Raw genomic sequence first — 17,323 nt, forward strand, 5'->3', positions numbered from 1 at the left:
TATATATATATATATATATATATATATGTTACATCTTCTTTATCCATTGATTTATTTATGGGTACTTGGGCTGCTTCTATATCTTGGCTATTGTAAATAATACTGCAGTAAACATAGGGGTGTGTGTATCCCTTCAAATTAGTGTTTTCTATTTTTTGGGTAAATACCCAGTAGTAGAATTACTGGATCATATGGTATTTCTATTTTTAATTCTTTGAGGAAACTCTATACTGTTTTCCACAGTGGCTACACCAGTTTGCATTCCCACCAACAATGCATGAACATTCCTTTTTCTCCATATCCTCATCAACACTTGTTCTTTCTAGTCTTTTTGATTGTAGCCATTCTGAGAGATGTGAGATGATATCTCATTGTGGTTCTGATCTGCATTTCCCTGATGATTAGTCATGTTATGCATCTTTTTATGTGTCTATTGTCCATTTATCTTCTTTGGAAAAATGTCTATTCAAGCCCTCTACCCATTTTTTATTTGGATTTTTAAAAAAATATTTTATTTATTTATTCATGAGAGACTCAGAGAGGCAGAGAGACAGGCAGAGGGAGAAACATGCAGGAAGCCCAATGCAGGACTCAATCCCTGGTCCCCAGGATCATGCCCTGGGCTGAAGGTGGCACTAAACTGCTGAGCCTCCTGGGCTGCCCTGGATTTTTTTTTTTTTTTTTTTTTTTTGCGTATTGAGTTGTTCTTCATTATTGACTCTCCAACAAGTATCTATCAAGTGCCTGCTGTGTAACAGCTCTAGGAAGTACTGTGCATTTGAATTGTGAATAATGAATGTTTTGGTGGGTTTGTTTCAACTGGGTTTCTGGGCTGCTGGAGAGGCTTTCTGTCTGTCTGACAGATGGCTGAGGACATCACAGAGGAGAATGGAATCTTTCTGGGGGGTGAGACAGGAGCAGGGCAGGAAGGCCTTCTGTGTGTCATCTAGCCTGTAGACAGTTTAAACAACTGTAAAAAAAAAAAGTTTGAAATTGAACTTCTAGAATTGAAAATACAACATCTGGAAAGAAAGTACATTGAATGGGATGAATAGCAACTTAAACATTGCAGAAGAAAAGATTAGTAAACTTGAAGACATAGCAATAGAAATTATCCAAAATAAAACACAGAGCAGGGGAAAGACTGAAAGAGAGAGAACAGTATTAGAATTCCTGGGATATCATCAAGTGGCCTAGTATACATATAATTGGAGTCCTAGAAAGAGAGGATAGATGGGAGAGACAGAAAAAAAATCTTAGAAGATAAACTATTTTAAAAATTATATCTTAAAATATCTTTCATTAAACTTCATTTTTTGGTACACAGAAACACAGTTGATTTTTGTATTTTGTTTTTGCATATTCTTATGGAAATCATTCCCACCATGAGGTTGCTCTGAAGAACAAGTCCAGTTGCTCTGAAAATTCATTAGCACTTGGTATGGTCCTTGGCTCTCATGTAAACAGTTCACTCACACAGAACCAGTTGCTTCTTCACTGCCACATCTAGCATCTTCTCATTTATCATGCCACCTGATTTTATGTATCATTGAATATCATTGATCTTTCCTCCTTATGGGTTATATCTCTTTTTCACTTTTCCTCCTAGCTCTCCAACTGCTTCTATTAAGTCTGTTTGTCTCTTCTGGCTGTCCTGTCAGAGCACTTGTTCTGACTTCCTGGGAGGGTGGTGGTAAGCCTGGCAGGGGTGGGTGGGCATAGCAAGATAGGTGGGTGGGTGTGAGCTATACAAGTTCCCTGGAATGAGGTTTGGAAGAACATCTCAGGCTTGACTATGTTACATGTGAATACAAATCCCAAGTGAAGAATTTTAGGCAGTGCATCCTTGGTAGAAGCTCTTTTTCCTCCTCCACTTTTTTTCTCATTAGGGCCTGAGTCTGCTATCTGCAGCTAAGGAAGCTAGAGCTTTTCTGTCCTCAAATTCCTACTGAAATTGTTAAAAGAATGTATAAACAGGAGCAAATTGTATCAACATAGGAAGCCCATGATCATCACTGACTGTGTACTAGAAATCAGGGGAAACGTTTGCTTAACAAAGAATTTAGGACTTGGCTTAAAAAGGCCACTGTATTATTGCCTGTCAGAACTAATGCTATCTCTAACTCTGAGAGATAAGAGTTCTGGAAGGAAGAAGTTGAGGGTGAATTGACGGGCCAATTGAATGTATCACCTTACTGTCTTCATGGACCTTTGGCATTGGATCTCCACTGTTAGTGTGAAAAAGATCTGATTTTTTTCTCTTGTCTGAAATGGACACATGAAACAGAGATTTGGGTATTCTGTGGAGAAAGCTTTCTTTTCTAAGGTGATAATCCCAATTCAGCATTAAGCACCTGGCCATGCTCTGGTTTAGGTTCCCTTCTTACTCTATCTGGGCTGATGGTTCTCAGAATTGGTCATCCCCAGTTTCATGGAGTCTCTGCCTCCATTGTAACTTTACTGGCCTCCACCCGGTTGACTTTTCTCTTGCCTTCCGTGGTTTTCTAGCTCCTATTTGGCTTTCTACTTTGGCTCATTGATAATCTTATGCTTTTCAGACTCAGTCATTCTTAAGCTAGAGAAGAAAAGATTAACACCTGGGTAGCTCCGTGCTGGAGTCCTGGGATCGAGTTCCACATTGGGCTCCCTGCATGGAGCCTGCTTCTCCTCCCTCTGCCTGTATCTCTGCCTCTCTCTGTCTCTTGTGAATAAATAAATTAAAAAAAAATCAACCAGGGTCACAGTGTCAACAGCACTGCAGATGGACTTTCTGAAAGTCATCCTAAGCTTTCCATTCTAACTGCTAAATGCTAGTACTGCAGGCCCTGGGAGTTTCCATAGCTTTGTCTCACTTAGTTGAGTTTTCACATCCTATGAATAAAGTCATTGCAAAAATGCATGAACACTTTTGCTGCTAAGCCTAACCTATAGTACCCACTAATGTTCTGTTCACCTAGCATGGCTTAATGCCTTTACTCTTTCATGCTCTATCGGTTGAGGCTGCAAGCAGTAAGCATGAGAGAAGGTTATTGTTAGTACATATCTGAAAAGGGTCCCATACACATACTTAGAGAATTTATTAATGGGTACATACTTAACAGAAAGTGAAGGTATTATGATTGGCCAAGGTATTATGATTCACCATTTATCAGACAGATTTCTTCTCGATTCAGCTTTCAGATAGAACAGTTACTAACCCTCAAATTGTAATGTCATGTAAAGCAAAGAGCTAGGTAGTATTAACAAGAACCCTGGCCAAGCAAGATACCAAGACCATGATTTCTCATACCTCTATGCTCTGCTGCTTAATTGGTTTAAAAGAGTGTGAGAGTTTGTTTTCTCTTTTCCTTTGCAATACCCTTTATGGCTTTCTTTTTTTATTTAAAATTTTAACCAGAGAGGTCTAGTTTCAACTTGATATTCTAGGATTAGAATGTTAATAGATTTTGCTAAAGTTATTGTTCTTAACTCATTTCTGGTGGTACCCACTGAACTTTAGTTCCCAGGAAATAGTTGAACGTGGTTACAAAGTGATGACAAACCTTTTCTAGGCATGTGATTTCTATTTATTTTTGGACTAGTATACCCCCTCTAATTTTGCAGTGGCTTTACTGAACTGGCATTTGACTGGGTATAATTTTAAATCAGCTTCACCTAGTGTATCAGTTTGGGTCCCAACAGGAAACAGATGGAATACTTAAATTCAGATAATTATAGGAGGGTTCATTTACAAAGAGACCATTAGAAAGATGTGTGCAAGATGTAGTGGAGCCACAAGAAAGGATAGTGCAAGAACCTGAGGCAGTAAGCAGTGAACCGCTACTATTCCTAGGCCTGAAGGGACAAGATGTAAGAGAACCCAGGAGGAGAGTCAGATAAAGACCTCCTCAATACAGTGACCTCAGTCTTTTCATACACTCTGATCTCTTTGTGGGTCCCCTTGGTAGAACCCAATCAGATGAGCTGGAAGGCATGGGAGCCCTCCAGGTAGTCCACAGGGTCAGGCTCATGGAGTACAGAGCTGGGTGGAGAGTGGATCTGGAGGGGCAAACCAAAGGTACCTGACACAGGAAGTCTAGATTAAAACTAAATTAGTTCCTTGATACACTTTGCAAATGATGTTCCAGAGATAATAAAGTACTTCAGGCACACAAATACCTCTAAGCAATCTCTTTTACTCACTACTTTCTCTATTAAGCAAGGAAAGGCAACAGAGTTCATGAGATGTATCCTTTTGAATTGATTCAGTTAGGTGGCAATAAAGGTTTTTTTCTCTTTTCTCAAATTACCTATATCTGGTAATATACTCTCTATTCAACTAACACAGGCTTGGGCTCCCTGCAAAGGGGAAATGAGGAGGAGGGAAGAGTGAAAAGGAAGGCTATGCTTAAGGAAGAGGGAGCATCTCAGATGGAAGAGATAGCAGTGGAGAGTCATGGAAATCTGTGAACCAAGACCCCTGGGCATCTGAACGTAGTGACTGGTCCCAGCCCTGGCTATGCTGTACTGGCTCAGCATGATGGCCAACGGGACCTTCATGCTGGTCTTGCCTTCTTTGGACCTTCGAAGAGTTTGCAAATTGGAGATCTTTGCTCATATGACTTAAGTGTGCTGAAGATACTTAGGAAGGGCAGAGATGGGTGAGCCTGGCCTAGGTAAGATAGGAGGATGGTTGAGAGCTCAGATTCTGAAGTCGGGCTGCCTGAGTTTGCATTCTGTCTATGCTCCTTACACCTTCAATGACCTTGGGAAAGTTACTTAACATCTCTGTTTTCCAGTTTCCACATTCGTAAAATGGAAAAGATAATAGTAACCACCTCCAGAATTGTTCGGAGGAGTCAATGAGCTACTCCTTATAAAGTTCCCACAAAGAGCCCAGCACATAGAAAGCACATGTCAGTGGTCAACTGGAATAGCATCAGGTCCTGCTCACCAGGGATTCTTGACGGTGGTAGTGATTTTCTTCCAGTCTGTCAGTGCACATCTGATTGACTGCTCAGGGTTATGGGTTCGTATGGTTCTTAGGGAAGATTGGTCAAAGCTGCCTCTCAGAATAAGCCCTTTTCTGAATCTTGGAAGCTAAACAATCCCTTGTCCCTAAGGAACAAGGGAGAAGTCAGTTCCAAGAGTCTCTCCTGATGTGACTAGTGTCCAATTCTGTGGTTGGAGATTACTGAGGATATTGCTAGTCCAGGTTGGGTAGGCTTATTCTGACCTGCTCCTCCTTGGCAAGGTTTGATTGGCCTTTCTGCCATGCCACAATATTATCTATTGTACCATGGCTGAATAATTTTTCTCATTGGTTAATAAATTCTTCCCAGGCCAGGTAATATAAATTCTGGGAATTGATACAAATGGGATGAAGTAATTTTTGTAACTTAGTTTTGCTGTTCTTATCAGGAGGAACCTACAGCCTTTTACCAGAGCAAGAAGTTTCTCCAAAACATATGCTGGCTTGTTCAAGAAGATCCTGCTGGGCCTGTTTGGGTGAGATGTTGAGAATTCATGGAAGCAAGAGACAACAGTTATTTTAGGAATGTAACCTTGTATCAAGACAATTGCTAGATGGAAAGCAACTTTATTCACAAACTGATCTAAAGGGCTATTTGGTGTATAGATCTTAATGACTTGTAAGTGAACATAATTTATCGAGTTGCAGTTCTAGGAATAGGTAAAACCTGAGAATGAACTATTTCTCAAAACTATACTATTTGATAGACTTAGATATTTGAGAGAATCTGGGTTTTTTCTTTCTTGTCTCTTGAGTCAATGCAGCTTGTTATAGTCTTTACAAGAGAAGCCTAGTATATATTACTTATTTCCTGCTTCATTAGTAAGAACAATGATATAAAACACTTTAAAAAGACAGAAAACCTGTTTAAAGTATACTGTCAGTGATGTATAGGACTTTGGGGCCAATATTGGAGGGAGCTAGGATGATGAAAACAAAAATCTTATTTTGAGGCAAGTCAAGCAGCCACGAGGTGAGAACCATATGGCTACACTTCTTAAGAGTAACCTTGTTTATGTGGTTTTGCTCCAGGGGAAAGATTAAAATGACTGCTGTTATATGGTTTTGAGAACAGATGACTTTTGAAGAGTCTAGTGGTAGATGCTGATCAAATCTACTCCAAGGGACCAAAAGAGGATATCAGATAAAATAGAAGGGAGTGAGATTTCATTAGAAATCAGTGAAAACTAAGCTGGACTCTTCCTGGGAATCCTCAAGCAGAAAATGGCCATCGATCTTTGCCTTGAGGACTGTAGTTCAGCCTGACCCTTAGGGCTGGATAGCAAGGTCACTGGACAGTTCTTGCTTTAAGTCTCAGGCATTCATCATTAGAGCTTCATTTGCCCCCAAGGAGCCCTGTTTGCTGATCCTCACTTGGTACCTTCTCTTTTTAGCTTAAGCTACCTACTTCCTGGCACCTGCATTGTGGATTCCCAGAGGGCACTGGCCTTGTCTGTCCTCACCTGTTTGGTGTTCTTGGTCCTGGTTCACCACTTTCTGAAAAAGGCTCTTTGGTAAAAAACTAACAAGATGTCTAAAGGCCTTTAAAAACTCCTGCCTGAAGCTTTGGATGAAATGATGAATAAGATTTGATTATCTTCCCTTTTTTTCCCTTGACAGCTCCTGAGCTGTCTCTCAAACCACTCCCCTACACTTAGAAACGCAAGGCTCAGGGAGCAAATAGCAACAGGCCTCCATGTACTGGACTTCAGTTTCTTGTAGCCTCATGTCTCAACATTGCTGGAGGCCAGGGAGTGGGGGGCGGAGAAGGTTAAGTTTCATGGAAGAATTTCAGTCTGTTTATTGTCAGGGCTTGTATCAAAAATGAGAAAAACCATACTCCTTTTCAGTGAAATAAAACATAGAGGCTTGCAGCTACATTAAGCTATTGAACTGATATGGTGGCCATATGTGTCTCCCTTACTTCCCTGATACTCTTTTTATTTTTAAAAAGACTTTATTTTTATTTATTTCAGAGAGAGAGAGAGAGAGAGAGAATGAGGATAGAGAGAGAGGGAGAAGCAGACTCCCACTGAGCAGGGAGCCCGATAGGGGGCTTGATCCCAAAACCCTGAGATCATGACCTGAGTTGAAGGCAGACACTTACCTGACTGAGCCACCCAGGTGCTCCTTCCCTGATACTCTTTATGCTCCCCCCCCCCCAGTCCTCTAGAATTCTTGCACCCGATTGGTATCTTCTACAATTCTTTAGAGTTGAAGGAGCAAACTTACTGTTCAGTGTATACTGAGTGGGATTCTACAGCAGCCATAGCTCATCTAACTGACTATGGCATGCACATGTCCTTTGATCGCATGTATGGGGTGAGAGAATAACTTTCACACTCTCTATGAAGTTCCTCTTTTCTGCCTATTCTCCAATGGATGCACAGGAAATGTTCATACACACAAAAAATGTTCACAACAGTGATAATTTGGAAAAACACACCAGATTACAGCCTAAATTTTGGATCCTTGATTTATTTGACACTCATTAGGAGGGTGGATTATGGAAGCCAGATTTTATTTCCCTTTAAGTGAGATGAGTTCACAATGAGAACAGCTCTGAAATTCAAGTGTGACCTGTGAAGACTTTTGTCGTTGTTGTTACTGAGGCATCTCAATGGACAATATGTTCTTTTTGTTTCCTTTCTTTTCATATAAGACCTCTCTTCTAATTCTCTTTCCTTGTCCAATACTCAGACATGAAGAAACCAGTTTGTGTATTGATCAAACATGTCTGGTACATCAAAGGACCACAAGACCCTAAGTAGTTGATTTGTGGCTTAGCCTTTTCTCCTGCCCTTGGAGTGGTTGGATATTGGGTAGAGATCCACAGGGGACCATTTTAAAAAATACTCTCGTTATCCATTAGAACAGTCTTTTTTTTTATTAAAGATTTTATTTATTAATGAGACACACACACACACACACACACACATACAGAGGCAGAGACACAAGCAGAGTGAGAATCAGGCTCGACGTGGGACTCAATCCCAGGTCTCCAGGATCACACCCTGGACTGAAGGTGGCGCTAAACTGCTGAGCCACCTGAGCTGCCCAAGAATAAACCTTTTTATCACATCTTACCATTACAGAAATTTGAGGGAAAGGAAGTCATGTGACTTGTGTCTTCAGATTGGACTCTTCTAATTTCATTCTGTAAGAGTTGAGGGAGAGAGGTGATAGCCAGAGTCTACAGAGCATTTGATCTCCCTCACAGGAATCTACATGTTCATTCTCATCCTCTGCCTGCTCCAAACACTGCCATGCAGTGAGTTTTGGGTCTGCAGGATGGGCATAGTATCACATAGCCAAGGGCCATGTGTTACTAATTAAAAAAGTGCATGTGTCAAGAAGTATTGATTACAAAGGCATAGAACTAAATTTATTTTATTTTATTTTTTTTATAGAACTAAATTTTTAACAATCTCTGGAATTTGCTTCTCTGACAGTTTTGTTCCTTAGAGAAATTTTAAAGTTCTCAGAGGCCCTGGACCACTTATTTTCAAACTATACGTTGTGACCCATTAGTGAATCTTGATATCAATTTGTGGATCCAGATCAGTGTTAAAGAAAGAACAAGCAAATAAAGAACGAATGAACGAAAGAAAGAAAGAAAAGAAAATACAATAGAGAATCCATATTGCACACAGTAATATTAAAAGTATTGGTTTATGGGGATCCCTGGGTGGCTCAGCGGTTTGGGGCCTGCCTTTGGCCCAGGGCGCGATCCTGGAGTCCCAGGATCGAGTCCCGCGTCGGGCTCCCAGCGTGGAGCCTGCTTCTCCCTCCTCCTGTGTCTCTGTCTCTCTCTATGTCTATCATAAATAAATAAATAAATCTTTAAAAAAATATAAGTATTGGTTTATGACACTTTTATTTGTAAGTGTATATATATATATGTGTGTGTGTGTGTGTCATTTAGTCTGTGGACAGTTTTTAAAAACCATATGGATATATGTGGCTCTTTATATATTATTTCCATTTCCCCCTGCTCCTCACTCCAGATTTACTGTTAACATCCTAGGTTGGCTCTACCCAGAGTACATACACTCATGTTTAAAAATCAAACCAAGTAATAAACAACTAGGATTCAGAACTCACCTTGGAATAATGTTCTAATTGGTCCTAAGTGTCCTGGAGGGCTGTGTTTTGGGCCTGGGTCTTCAACTGGCTCTTTGGTATCTTGGTCATCAGAACTGATCCTCAGTTTAATGAATTTTGATGGCTGGGAGACCAGATCTAGGTATGAGAAATTGAATGTGAGGGCCCAGCCCTTTTAGAAGGGCTCTTTTAAAACCCTAGAGAGGGTCCTTCCTCTCTCTTTCTCTCTTTCACTCTCAAATAAATACATGAATCTTTTTTAAAAAAAAAAGAAAAAGAAAATGTGTGTCCAAGAGATGAACTAGTGTATATATCAATTTGACTCTAAGAAGAGATTTTATTTTTTTAGATTTTATTTATTTATTTGAGAGAGAGCACAAATAGAGGGGGGAGGGGCTGAGGGAGAAGGAGAAGCAGACTCCCCACTGAGTAAGGAGCCAGATTTGGGGCTCAATCCCAGGACCCTGGGATCATGACTTGAGCTGAAGGCAAACACTTAAGTGACTGAGCCACCCAGGTGGCCCTAAGAAGAGAATTTGATCTCCTCAGTAAATAGCATCAATGTCTTGCCCTTTGATCATTCTTTGGAAATTGGAATGAAATAGGGGTTGGGGAGGAAGGCTCAGAAACATCTCCTTGTGGCTTAGTACTGATGGGATGATAGATTTGTAATAAATTTAAATGTATTCCTGAACTAGCTTGTGTTTAAATACCCATTGAGTATCTATACTCTTTCAGCTGCTCTTGGGATGCTGAGAGTTTAATTCAGAGGCCTGAAATGCAGTTCATTTAGGGCACATATGAGCACATTCATCTCACCAGTTGCCCTGTCGTTCTTACTATAGACTTTCCCAATCATCCCTTTTTTTGGATGTATGATGTCCATTCTCTGCTACTTGGGCCTTGTGCAGTGGATGGTTCATTCTTATACCAGTCAGCAGGTGGGCTTTCATCTTGTGATCTGTTAGGAGGCATGAAGATGACACTTATTACGGAAAAGTGCTTGTGTGTAGGATGTAGAGTGGTAAAGCCAATGTGAAAAGGCAAACTCTTTCAAGCATACCTGATTTTAGATGGTCATGTCCAGGCCCTATGTAGGCTGAGGGGCAGAGCAGGGACAGAAAGGAGGCTGCATTTCTTTCTTTCTTTCTTTTTTTTTTTAAATTTTTTTTAATTTTTTTAATTTTTTATTTTTAAAATTTATTTATGATAGTCACAGAGAGAGAGAGAGAGAGAGAGAGAGAGGCAGAGACATAGGCAGAGGGAGAAGCAGGGTCCATGCACCAGGAGCCCGATGTGGGATTCGATCCTGGGTCTCCAGGATCACGCCTTGGGCCAAAGGCAGGCGCCAAACCGCTGCGCCACCCAGGGATCCCAGAGGCTGCATTTCTATTTCATAATGAATTTTAATCTACTTGTTCTGAAAGCCAGGAGTCCTGAGTTCTGGTCCAGGTTCTGTTTGTAACTTACTTTGTGGCCTTACACTTGTCACTCTGCTTCTCCTGGCCTCAGTTTCCTTACCAGTAAAATGGAGAAGGGGTTTTGCAGGATACTTTCCAAGATTCCTGTTAATGCTAATGCTTTAGGACTTTATATCCCTTTGGGTAACCTGGTTTTTGTAAACAACCACAGGTACCACTGCCACAAACACCCTGGCTGTGGCAAGAAGCATCTTTGTGGGGTTGGTAAGCACTCTAAGGCCTTTTGATCTTTGTTTCTTTCTTTTAAAGATTTTATTTATTTATTCATGAGAGACACAGAGAGAGCAAGAGGCAGAGACACAGGCAGAGGGAGAAGCAAGCTCCATGCAGGGATCTTGATGTGGGACTTGACCCCAGGACTCCAGAATCATGCCCTGGGCCAAAGGCAAACTGCTGAGCTATCCAGGGATCCCCTTGATCTTCTTTTCTTTGGGGAACACAAAGCGTGGCAGACAACAGGTTGAGAAAAGTATGTTTTTTTTCTGATACGTCAAATATCTGAGGATGGTTTGGGCAGCCAATCACTGATAAAAGAAAACTTGGAAGCTCAAAAGAAACTCTGCTTGCTTTCACATCTCATACTTATCTGGGCATACTTAATTTGGATATCCTTAACCACTGATCCAACTTCTTACACAGGAATGTATGGAAATATCCTGATCCAATCTTCTCCTTCTTTAGGGGCTATGCAAGATGTTAGCCCTGTATTCAGGTTTCTCCTTGTGACCTCTGTTTTCCAGGGCCTCTAAGGAGACAATAATTTGCCTTGCTCAGGGCTAACATGAAGGCTGTCTCTCATAATATTTGTCTGATACATTTATCTGTATGGAGTAGGTGCCCAATATATGCTATTGACTATTCAGCTCAATGCTAGGGACAATGGCTTGTCAAATTGACCCAGAGTTAGTATTGAGGTCTTTCCCAAGGTCTTGGGCAGATTAACTGTTTCTGAAATGTTCTTAGGGTACTTCTGCACACTTTTTCCATAGCACTCCACATTTTGCTGAAATTATGCATTGTCAGCTTAGTTTCTTCTGCTAGACATCTAACAGCAGAAACTTTGCCTTATTCATATTAATATCCCTAGCATCTAGTACAGCAGTAGGCACATAGCTGTTGCTCATTAAGTGATTAAATAACATTATTTTATCTCAATTCAAGATACAGTTTACATAGTTGGGCCTTCATAATTTCATAACATTTTCACAAACATTATTTTTTAATTGAAGTATAATTAACACACAGTGTTAAAAACAAACATGGTTCCTTTGATTCTGTCATCAACACTGGGCTTTAATCATCTATTTGCAATTAATTTAACAAGTACTTTTCAAGTAACTAATATGCACTCCATAAGATCACTCATTAAGTATATGGCTTCAGACACTGAAAACATACAAAAGAAATGTACCATTTCCCTTCTATAGCATTTTAAAATTTAAATGAGAGAGAAAAATTCCTGTGAAAACAAATGAGAACAGTGCCATCCAGGATATGAGTAGGTGCCAGCAGGGGTGAGGTAAACGCTGGGAGGATCTGAGAACAGAGCTGGGTGCTAGAGGGGTACTCACACTGAAGGGATATGTCCTAGGAGCAGGGTGGGTACTTTGGGGCTGGGGAGATGCAATCTCTTGAATCTGACACAGCTTTCCTTATTTATAGACAGAAGCACCCCTGCTCATCCATCTATATCTTGCAGACATCATGCCTTCTGAAATCCATGCAGTGATGACTGGAGCGTTTGCCACCATTTTGGTCATTGTGTTGGGAGCCTCCATCATCCTTAATTTGTGCCTCTGTGGTGGCTGCCCCTTCTGCTCTTGCCTTGTCAAAGCTGGTAAATCAGAGGGAGGCCAAGTTCAAGAATAGAAGGGGGTAAAATTACCCTGTGGGTAAGTCCAATGAGGCATTTGAGGCCATCTGGGGGATGGTAAGGTCAAGTGCAGGGTCAAGAGTGATGGTGTGGTGGCAGAGGCTTCAAGTGTCTTGGTGAAGGAATAATGATTCCATATCCCCTCTTGTCTACCTCTGCCTCTAGCTAACCGTGTTGATTTTCTTTTTTTTTTTTTTGGTTAACCCTCCCACCAGCCTGTCTTCCACATGCCATTATCCTCTGTCTTTGGTGTCAGTGCAATCTCATGGCAATTAAATCCGATACTGCTTCACTATAATTGCCACCAAAAGGGTCACTAGGAACCCCTGTCACTTCTCACGCTAGCCTTGCAGTCTCCTCCTGCGTTCCTGCATTGCAGGAACAGTGGGATTTCTCTTCTATGAGGAGCTGAGACTACCCTAGACACCATATTCTTCCTCTATGCCAAATAATCACAGGGAGGAGAAGAATGTCCTGGAAGCTGCCAGCAATGGAGCCAGGGACGCCATAGGCCATATTGATAACCATTAGCAGCCATCCTGATTGTCTTTTTTGACTGTGGTGTCCTTCATCAGTGCTGCCCTCTCCTGGCTAAGAGAATTGGTAGACGTATAGAATCTTTCCAGGTAAAAGTCAGGCTATCCATCTAGAGTACGGTTAAGTAGTCCTTGAACTGCGCATATCCTGACCCATAGTGAGCTAAAAGAGAACCTGGATAGGAGAAGGGTGGAGACTGAGTCAGGGCTCCAGAGAGAGTCCTTGGTTCCTGGCCTCCTTTCCCTGGGATATCTTTCTTTCACCCAGGTCATCTGCTCCTATATCCTAAGGCCCACGGTTTCATGATGGGTGTAGAGTGAGCAGAATGACCAGTGGTAGGTGTGATGGTAGGGATCAAGTTTTTCACAAATGAGTGTGTAGCTCAGCAACTATCTCAATACAAGAACAGACATCTTTTTGGAATGTAAGAGTGGATTGAAGACAAACAGTGGCTTTCAGTAAGTCAGAATCCTGAAAAGCACAAATTGTCTGTGGGCAGACAGAACTTGTTAAACAAAAGCTTGTTTCACACCCACATATCCCTTTCCAGTGTCCTAGGCCTAACCACAAAACAAGCATAACAATACACTTACTCCAATGCTCATGCTGCCCTGAGGTCTTCTTCCCCCACAGTCTGACCCAGCTTCTCTCTGTAATGTAATTGTTGGGTCTTTACAGTTGGAGCACTCCAGGGTTTTTGATAGTCTGTTTGTTTGCTATTTTTGATAGTCTAAGGTCCACTTCTTCATTTATATGTTTAAGTTGCTATAAATCAATCTCCTTTTTTTTCTCCATCATCCTCATTCCTTATTCACAAGCTTCAACAAGAAGAGTGCTGGGCAAAGAGGCCCATGGGGTTTCCATATTCCTATAATAACTCATGAAGTGATTATTTTCTGAGCATCCTTTCCACATTCTTTAGGGTAGTGTGGACAAGCTGGGGGTCCTAAGTACTCTAGAACTTTTATCCTGATTATATGGCTGCACACAAGGGACTGAGTTTATTTACTCAGTTATTTTTGTTTTCCCGAGGTGAGAGCTGAAATCATTATATTTTAACACTGTGGATTTTGCCAATCTCTGTTCCATAGGAATCACACTGGGAGGCTTGAGTGAATTAATTCATTTTCCCAACACCCAATAAGCCAACAAGATTCCAGCTTCTGTAGTGGATAGTCCTGGTTTTTCAGTACAACTTGAGACCTGATAGAGAAGCTGATGTGAAATGGGCCCTCTCACATGACAGTTAATTTGGAGTTAAGGCAACCACTGCTACCAGACTATGGGTGGAGCCCACCTGGATTTACAATCTCAACTTCTATTACTTTTCTTTTTTTTTCCTTTTGATTGGAGGTCCAAAAGACCAATTTCATTTTTATTTTTCCTATGAGGGAGATTATAGTGGCATAATATTTTTATTTTGCCATTAAATGGACATAATGTATTTATAAGTAAAGATATTTGAGTTTTTATTCTGTAGCAAAGATTGCTTCTGAAATTAGGCTGCTTACCAGCCATCTTCACAGAAATAGGAGTTACACAAAGACTCAAAATACAAATAAAAGCAGCACACATATAAGACAGATAAATAGAAAGAGCAAGTGGTATGAAGTGTTTGATTAAAAGCTACAGGTCATCAGGTGTGGGAGGTATAAGTGTATTTGAAGCAGACACAGTTACATACAGTTGGACTGCCAAAGATATTGCTGAATGTGGGTGGTGACTTGCAGAAAATGATATGAAGAAAGTGGAATTATCCTTGAGGATAGGGGAGGGAGAATGACTAGCAGATTCCAAAAGTTTGGAAGATCCAGGTTAAAACTAACATATAAGAAGAAATACAGTTCAGGGGTGCCTGGGTGGCTTAGGAGGTTAAGCATCTGCCTTTGGCTCAGGTCCTAGAATGGAGCCCTTCACTGGGCTCCCTGCTCACTGGGGAGCCTGCTTCTTTCTCTCCCTCTGCCCCTCTCCTCATTCATGCTCTCTTGCTCACTCTCTCTCAAATAAGTAAATTAAAAAAAATCTTTTTAAAAAAGAAGAAATACAGTTCAGTGTGTCCACTTTTTATGGCACTCATATTCTGGAGTAGAATCATTAAGTGAATTTATTTGGTAGCTGATTAAACAATTGAAAAGTGAAACAATTTCATCTCAGTTTATCTTTTCTGTTAAACACTTGTCTGTATTGTTCTAATTCTGATGCCTGATTACTGTCTAACCATGTGATTGACATCTAGCAGTGGGATATGCATCATGCAGCCAAGGCTTAGGTGAGTGTTGCCCTCCTTATCCCTCTTGATCAAAGCAGTCCATCTAATTCTGGCCATAGCTTAAGAATGCAAACCTTATCTAGTGAACATCCAAGTGTTTGTGCCTGCCTGGGCAACAAAGAGCTTTGCTTGATCCAGATACTTCTCTGGAATTTCACAGAAGCACTGAAGTTAGGGTCAGATACACAATCCTTGACCTAGGGGATTTCTGAGTTTGTGGCCCATCAGGTTTAATGTATAAACACACTTCTTTTTTTTTAATATTTAATTTATTTATTCATGATAGATACAGAGAGAGAGGCAGAGACACAGGCAGAGGGAGAAGCAGGCCCCATGCAGGAGCCCGACGTGGGGCTCGATCCCGGGTCTCCAGGATCACATCCTGGGCTGAAGGCAGGTGCTAAACCACTGAGCTACCCAGGGAACCCTATAAACACACTTCTTGGGGTACCACTGGCTAGCCTCTGGTGGTTGGTGCTAAGGATGCTTTTCATCTGCTATGTTTGTTTTTCTGCATTCTTGTACATGGGTGCCCATGAAGCATACCCGATTGTCTGATAGGGACGATATTAAATTGTGTTTTGTGGTCTATAGCCTCAGTGGTACCTCGCCAGAAGAGTGACTTGTTTCCAAGATTGTGGTCAGTGCTATCTTCACAGGGGCCTGTGTATCCCTTATCAGTGTCTGTGTGGCAGGGAGGCACTTCAGCTTCATCTCTTGGCAGAAATCACTTACATAGATCCTGAAAAAAATCTCTCTCAGAATACTGATTGCATCCATCTCAAAGATGCAAAGAAAAGGCACCTAATCTATAACATTCTCAATTCATACACAAAGAATTAAGAGCCTTAAGGGACATGTGTAAAATCTTCCCCTTAGGAATTCTGTCTTCCTTATCTAAGAATCCTCTAAGTCCTCAGGGGAGCTGAAACTGTGTCCCCTTCCTAGGACACAGATTTCACCAGTAGAACCTTTGAAACCTATGTGTGCTGCAAAGGCTGCTTTCAGAGTTGGGTGAACACTAGGATCCCTGCTCCCTCCTCTTGTACACTATTTTCCACTCAGGAATCTTCTGGGAGTGGGGAGAAATAAGGTCTTGAGGGTAATAATGGGGATGCTAATATAGTATGTAAAAAGAAGGATGGGTATTTGTGGCAGTCTAGATTTTTGTTCTTTTCTCTCATTAGATACATCCTCATATTAGTTCTCATATGGATAAGTGACAGATTTTACCTTTATTGGTGCAGTACTGAGAAGTGGAGAGGCAGAGGAATAAGTAAGTAGTGGGGGTTTCCCTAATAAGAAGGTACTGTATTTATTGTGATTGGGATATAGATAGGTTGTAGGTGAAATTTTGGCAGTGGCCCTAAGTGGCTAAAAAATTATGGGCTGCTCCTGACAGAAATGAAGAAGACTGAGAGAGGATAAAGTTGTCTTGAAAAAACCATGGTGCATTTAGATAGTGCAAACCTGAACTTGCTTACCAATTCTGGGATATTATTAGAATAGAATACAAGGAGTTTGGAAGTCACTACTCCATTCTAACAACAACTAAAAAAATGAGCAGTCTGAAATGCTCATTTCAGTATGAAGTCCCCATACTTTTAGGGAGTTTATCTCCAGTAGCTAGACCAGGTTTTCATAGTCATATCAGACAAAAAAATTCCCTAATACTTTGGCAGGAAAAGGGGGAAAGGAACCATTTTGAAACCAGAACATTCTGTTCTTTTTTTTTTTTTAAGATTTTATTTATTTATTCATGAGAGAGAGAGAGAGAGAGGCAGAGGCACAGGCAGAGGGAAAAGCAGGCTCCACGAAGGGAGCCCGATGTGGAACTCTATCCTGGGACTCCAGGATCATGCCCTGGGCCAAACGAAGGCAGGTGGTAAACTGCTGAGCCACCCAGGGATCCCTGAGCACTCTGTTCTTTTTGACAAGGACTTCACACAAGGGAAACTAGTTAGCCAGAGCCTAACCAGAGCTGGGGTATTATTAGGGCCTACCTGACCTGGGAGAAGGGAAATATCCAACTCTAGTCCACTCTAGCC

General features: G+C 41.2%; 1 long non-coding RNA gene across 25 annotated transcripts in view; it reads left to right on the forward strand.

The window, feature by feature from the left end:
• LOC144303146 (uncharacterized) overlaps nucleotides 1-17,323 on the forward strand; it is a 137,425-nt gene that overhangs the window by 17,041 nt on the left and 103,061 nt on the right. For 17 of the 25 annotated variants that reach the window (XR_013370133.1, XR_013370141.1, XR_013370136.1 and 14 more), the window contains one exon: nucleotides 12,259-12,488. The exons of 4 other annotated variants lie outside the window; for them this stretch is intronic. This is a non-coding gene — a long non-coding RNA (uncharacterized LOC144303146). Of the gene's footprint in view, nucleotides 1-5,400; nucleotides 5,488-12,258; nucleotides 12,489-17,323 lie in introns of all 25 variants that reach the window. 4 more of the 25 variants (XR_013370134.1, XR_013370148.1, XR_013370154.1 and 1 more) reach the window with 2 other exon arrangements.

The sequence above is a fragment of the Canis aureus genome, chromosome 32 (assembly GCF_053574225.1).
Source record: "Canis aureus isolate CA01 chromosome 32, VMU_Caureus_v.1.0, whole genome shotgun sequence".
NCBI lineage: Eukaryota > Metazoa > Chordata > Mammalia > Carnivora > Canidae > Canis > Canis aureus.